Raw genomic sequence first — 6779 nt, 5'->3', positions numbered from 1 at the left:
GAGGGTTGGATCCCATCCCTGGAGTGTCCCAGGAACTCCTGGAGGTGGCACTCAGAGCTGGGGACAGGGTGGGGATGGGCCCAGCTGGGACTCCCTGGGCTGGGAGGCATTTTCCAGCCTCAGGAATTCCAGGATTTTTGTCTCAGGGATGTGCATGGATCTCAGGAGCTGCAGCTCCCCTCAGCACAGAGGCAGCCTCGTTCTCCCCGAGAAATTAGAAGTAATTAAGGCACAGCAGAGCTGAGGGGGCTTTGTGTGCCCTGGGAAGGAGAGGGTTTAGTCCTTCTGAGCAGCAATGAGAGATAAATACAGCCGGAATTGAATCTCTGAGATTTTAGACAAATGAGGCTTCTCTCCCTGCTCCAGCTTCCCTGGGCTGGCCCAGCCAGCAGCATTCCCTGAGGTGAATCCCTCCTGCCCCAGGAAAACCGTGGGGAGTTCCAGGCTGCAATATTCCTGGGGTTTCCTAATCGCATGTTCCCTCCCAAAATGGGAAATTCCACCTTTAGCAGCTCTCTGAGCCAGATAATCTGGTGGATAATCTGGTTTGTGCCACCATCCATCTTCCTTCCAGAGGAGGAACTGCTCCTCAGGCAGCCCCAAAATCAGATCTGCTGCCTCGGGGCCGAGGGCAGGAGGTGATCTCTGCTGATGGTGCCTGGGAGCTGCTTACAGGGGCCTGGGCATGGGGGATGGATGGAGAGATCAGAGACCAGAAACTCGTGGAGGAGTTCACTGAGCTGGGGAGAACTACAGAGACTTCAGGACTGATGAGTGGAAGGAGGTCTGAGCCAAGAAACAAAGACACTTTGAGTTTAGAGACATTTAATTTCATTTTCCTGTCTTCTGATGATTGGGAGTGCCTAAAGAGCCCTTGGCATGGCTCCTTCCAGCTAAGGACAAAGGATGGGAGGGAAATGGAAAAGAGAAAAAGTTGAAATCCCAGCAGGGCGGGGTCAAGCACTGGGGACAAGAGATCCCTGGCAGGGAACACCAGTCAAACCAGTGGTGCCAGTTCACAGCACAGAGCAAGGCTGCCCCTGATTCTCCAGATTTATTCACCCACTCACCTAAGTGTGAATCCAAGCCAAAAAGATGAACTCGGACCTCCAAAGCCAGAGGTGAAACTGCTGAGTTCAGTGACAATTCCAGCATTCCTGATAGGATCAGAACTGATAGACTGGCATTGTTCCCTGACATTTCCCTTTTCAGACACAGCCTACCCTGTGTTCCAGCATTTTCCCTGCAGTTAAAACCAAATTCTTGCCTTTGGCTGCTCCTGCAAGGTGAAAAACACCTTTGGACCTCACCTTGGGATCCCAGGTGTGCCTGGAACTGGGAACAGGGTTCCTGCCCAGGGGAACCTGGTGGCCAAAGGAAAGCTGCACTTCAAGGCAGCCGCAACTGAGAACAGAAACAAAAGGAAACAGAATCAAAGCTGCCCCTCAAGAATCAGGCCTGGAAAAAAAAAATAAAACAGGTGCTTTCAAGCCTGACTAAAAATAACTTGCTCGAATTTTTTTGTAATGCCTTCAAAGATAGGAAATGACAGGAGAAATGAGAAATCAGCCTGGCTGTGCTCAAACCACAGCCTGGGAGGTCGAGGGGAGCACGGAGACTGCCCCGAACAAATCAGCACAGCAATATCTCCTGCCACACCTGGGGTGCACAGGTAGTTACTCCTTCCTTAATGCAACACCTCCACTTCTGGGCTACAGCCACAAACTGATTATTCCCCGCCTCAATCCCCAATTCTGGCACAAGGTGACTCTTTTTTCATGCTCCCCACAGGTGATGGGAGCTCTGTTTGCTGTGGCAATTTAACTTTTGCAGTTCTATTTAAAGTTTTAGACGCCGTGCACTTCTTTTAAGTCCCTCCTTCCTTTTATTCACTCTGCTTTGTTGCTCATTTATTACCACAGGTTCAGCCTTGTCACATACACCTTTTATTCCTCTATCTATAAAGTTTTGATTGTGCCACTGTGGCCAAGAACTTTCCTTCCCTCATGCTTTAGAGAGCTGCATTTCAGAGTTTGCTCAGTGTAGGACGTGGTAGAACCTGCCCAGGCCACCACCACCACCCACGTGCCACGTTGGCGTGGCTTGTCAATCCCCCCAGGACAGGGACATCCAGCAGGAATCCCTTCCCATGCAGGAATTAGCCCCAGTGTCCCTCCTAAACCTGCTCTGAAGGAAGGATTTCTTCATGGAAATGATTCTTAAACACTGGAGGAGCTGCCCAGGGAGTTCCTGGAGGTGGCACTCAGAGCTCTGGGCTGGGGACAAGGTGGGGATCAGTCCCAGCTGGACTCAGGATCCTGGAGGGCTTTTCCCACTGATAGGAAAAGGGTTTTTAAATCATGGGGATTAAGGGTTAAAAGGAAAAATAAGCTTCGTAGGCCGTGGAAAAATAAACACCCTAAGCACATGGAGAACTTGTGCTTGCTAGAACTGCACCTGTACATGATAAATGATATAATTGTTAGATGTGATGATTGTGTAGTAATTAAATATAATTACTGTTTAATCATAAGAATAATCATGAGAAACTCTGGTCAGTGACCTAAGATCATGAGAAACTCATGTCAATGAACACAATAGAACAATATAAGTTTAATAATTAATATGTAAGTTATATAATGATAGAATATAAAATACATTCAGCTCTAAAGCCATGTGGAGTCAGATTTGGGTTTGTACCCTGATTCCCAGAGCTCTCAATAAAAGCACCTGCAGATAATCATACCTGTGATTCTGTGTGATTCTGAACGCTGACACCACCTCAGTGAGGACTTGTCCAGCTCCTCATGGAAGGTGTCCTGAGGTGTGGGATGAGATGGCCTTGGAGGTTCCTTCCATCCCAAACCCTTCTGTGCTGATTGTGGCCTGCAGGACCAAAAAAAAGAGTTTAAAAGGTGAGAATTCCACCTCTCCTCTCCCTGTGCTCTTTCCTTATTCCCAGCAGGATTTGTATCTCTATTTATCCATCACTGGACTTTACCTTTGCCCTGCAGCAGTCCAGGTCTGCAGGAATCCCACAGGGAAATATTTCACTTGCCCTGCTGCCCTGCCCAGGTGTTTGTGAGGAATCCCCTCGATTCCCAGGCACTGGAATGCTGCAAACACGAGCCTCACCGATAATTTAAAGCCAGAATGAACCACTGGACCATCAGTTAAAATTAAATCCACTCCATCCTGGCAGGAAATCGATGGTCCACCAAAATAAAATAAACAGAGCCCTGGGCACGGCGCTCCCCAGGACTGCCTGGGAGCACGTGGGAAATACATAATTGCAGTGATTAGCCCATTATTTGTAAAATTGTTGTAAACATGTTAATAATTAATGGGTATCTGCAGCGTGCCCTCATCAGTGTGGTGGTTATTAAAATCCATTCATGATTCCAAGACATTCATGGGGATATTTTGCAAATCCTTTTTCCAAGCGTAGCAGACTGTTTTTTGTATTTTTGTGGTTTTGCAGCAGCTATATTTTTTACCAAAAATGAAAAAAAAAAAGACAAAGCATGTAAAGATAATTTCTCTGTAAAAAACATTCTAATGCATCACTGCTCATTTTCTCGAAGTCTTTTTTTGCAGGGGGGACTAAAGATGTCTGGTAGCAAAAAAAAACTTATTTGTGATCAGACTCAGCACTGTGCAAAGCCCGATTGGAGCTGCAGGCAATAAAATGGAAAGTAAAATATTTAAAGAAGACGCTCCCAAACCGGGCTGATCCCATAAATGAGTTTTGTGGGATGTCTACAGGAGAGAAAAAAAAAAAAAAAAAAAAAAGGAATTAAAAATTGGGATGAGAGTTTCAATGTATCTTCCATTCAGAGGAATGAAATGCAGAAATGCATCCCTGGACTGCAGCTGGAGGTGCCAGGCAGGATTTCAGTGTCCATATGGAAATCCAGGCAGGATTTCAGTGTCCATGGGAAATCCAGGCAGGATTTCAGTGTCCATTGGGAAATCCAGGCAGGATTTCAGTGTCCATATGGAAATCCAGGCAGGATTTCAGTGTCCATGGGAAATCCAGGCAGGATTTCAGTGTCCATGGGAAATCCAGGCAGAATTTCAGTGTCCATATGGAAATCCAGGCAGGATTTCAGTGTCCATGAGAAATCCAGGCAGGATTTCAGTGTCCATGGGGAGATCCAGGCAGGATTTCAGTGTCCATTAGAAATCCAGGCAGGATTTCAGTGTCCATATGGAATTCCAGGCAGGATTTCAGTTTCCCTGGGGAAATCCATTATGTTGTAACCTAAAACTACACTTAACACAATACATAAGAAAATTAATAAAGCACAACTTTCTAACATTACACATATAATATTCATTGTAACATTTGCGAAAAGCCAATCATAAAATGTGCATTTTTCACACTATGTATGTGGAGGAAGTTTTTTTATTTTAGGAATGAGATAGTCACTTTGAGGATCACCTAAATCTTCCAAAGGAGAGGAATTTATGGCTTCTTATCAGAAGAAGCTGATTTCTTCAGGCCTTGCTCAGACTGAAAACACAGTGGGGATTAAAGGAAACAGCTGACATACAACAGAGTTTCTTGTTTTAAATAGAATGTATGCATAACCATGAAGGATGTATGAATATGCAACAAGTGTATTGGTTTAAGGGTAATTCCTTTGTTCACAAGACATGGTTTTCATGATTTAGTGTCTGAGAGCATCCTCAATTCTTTGCCTTTTATTGTCTTGTAATTATCCCAACTCTAAACTTTATTACTCTAATTGTATCACTATTTTTATAACCATTTAATCATTATCAAACTTTTAAAATTTTAAAAACCAAGTGATGGGCGTTTTTCACAGCAGGACATTGTATTTTCCTCTGGCTGCAGCCAGGCCTGCTGCATGACCCAGTTTGTCCCTCGGAGCATTAATTAACCCCAGCTCTTAACGAGCTTTCAGCGCCAGGCCCAGCAGAGCTCTGTCCTAGCAGGAATATCCCATTTGCAGGAGCTGCTCAGTGCCAGGAGCCAGCTGTGGGCACTGAAATTCTGTTCCTTCAGCCACTCATCTCCTGAGCCCGCGGGACACGGGCCACGGGGGATTTTTTGTCATTTTGTGCCACTTTTGGCTGGGTTTGGCCAAAGCCCTGACCCGGCCCTGCTCCCGCAGCACCAGCAGCTCCATGCTGGAATTGCTTCCCAGCCTCTCTGCTGCACGTGCACTGGGATGTGTCTTCGATATAATTTGTGCCATTTCTAATATGATATGTGGGGTATTGAATATTTGTTAGAGTATACACGTTTGTATTGGGATTTCCCCCCCACCCTCGCAGGCAAGACTGGGTGTATATTGGAAAATAATTTACAAGAAAGAAGGTTTGGCCCCCCAGGAGATGATGGGCCATGGCTGGGGAGATACGGAACCCCAGGTGCTGATCATCACCTGAACAACCCGAGATGGAAATCATGGAAATCCTCAGGCAGATCCACGTGAATGCAGCCTTCCCTAAATTTCATCAAGGGATTCAACAAACTCCAGACACTGAATTGTTCTCCCTCGTCACCAAAAAAAAAGAGAATCTTATTAACATATCGATTCTGAATAGAAGAAAAGACTGATTGCTGAAATCTTGGCCTCAGGTGGAATTTTCCCTATCAAAACCACTTGTGCCAGGCTGGAGGTGTGTGGGCATGGGGGAAACCTCTCCTGAGGCTGACTCCTGGTGCCAACCCCAGGCTCGGCTCTGTTCTTTCCTTGTGGCTGGCTGGATAGAATTTGATTGTAAAAAAAGAATATTTTATTTTTTCATATTAATTTGGCTGGACAAATTTTCATTTATAACATGCACCAAACTCTTTTAGGCATTTTAAATCATCTAAAACCCCAATTAAAGCTCTCCTGGCTGTGCAAGGTCAGCTCAGCCCCCAGGATTTCAGCCAGGATTGGTGACATCCAGCTCCCCATTCTGTAGGGGGCAAAACCAAACAATGCAGAGCAGCGTTTGCTGGTGGGATTTGATTATTTTAATTTGATATTTCCAGCCTGAAAGGTTCAAGGATTCTAACTCCTTTTGCCCTGAGATATCAAGCTAGTGAAACAGCAGTTTTCATAGAATTCCAGCCTGGCTTGGGTAGGAAGGGAGCTTAAAATCCATCCCATCCGACCCCTGCCAGGGCAGGGACACCTCCCACTGTCCCAGGGACCCAGGGGCAGCCCCAGCTGCTCTGGGCACCTGTGCCAGGCAACAATTCCCAATTCCCAAAATCCCATCTAAACCTACTCATTTTGCAGCCCTTCCCCTTTCCGTGTAAAAGCCCTGGGAAGCCCCAGGTGACCCAGGACCTGCCACGGCTCTGAGCTCTGGGATAATTCCTGATTTATAATTCCTGCTTTATAATTCCTGATTTATAATTCCTGATTTAATCCCAGGCCTGAGCAGAGCAGGGGAAATCAGGTCCCTGTGTTCCAGCCTCTGCTCCTGTTCCACACTTTGCTGTTCCCAAAGGCCTGCTCTGGTTTATTTGTGCTTTAAAAACAAAGGAGGAGGTTTCACTAACGGGAAGCCACATCCTTCCCTCCCGTTGTGTTTCTCCTTCCCTGCTCCCCCTCAGCATTCCAGCTACTTCCACATGCAGACCCAGTTCTTCCCTGGAGCTCGGAAAAACTTTTCAGGTGCAGCTCTTTCATTTGGCAAAAACCATTTGGGGCAGGCAAAGCTGTTTAAAAATTCAAATGAGGTTTTCAAATGGTTTTGTAGCTCAGGAATTCGGAAACATTTCCTGAAACACAGGAGTTGGTTGCAGAGAG

Source organism: Lonchura striata, chromosome 7 (genome assembly GCF_046129695.1).
Source record: "Lonchura striata isolate bLonStr1 chromosome 7, bLonStr1.mat, whole genome shotgun sequence".
Lineage (NCBI taxonomy): Eukaryota > Metazoa > Chordata > Aves > Passeriformes > Estrildidae > Lonchura > Lonchura striata.
The sequence above is the reverse complement of the archived record's forward strand: the minus strand, read 5'-3'. Positions refer to the sequence as shown.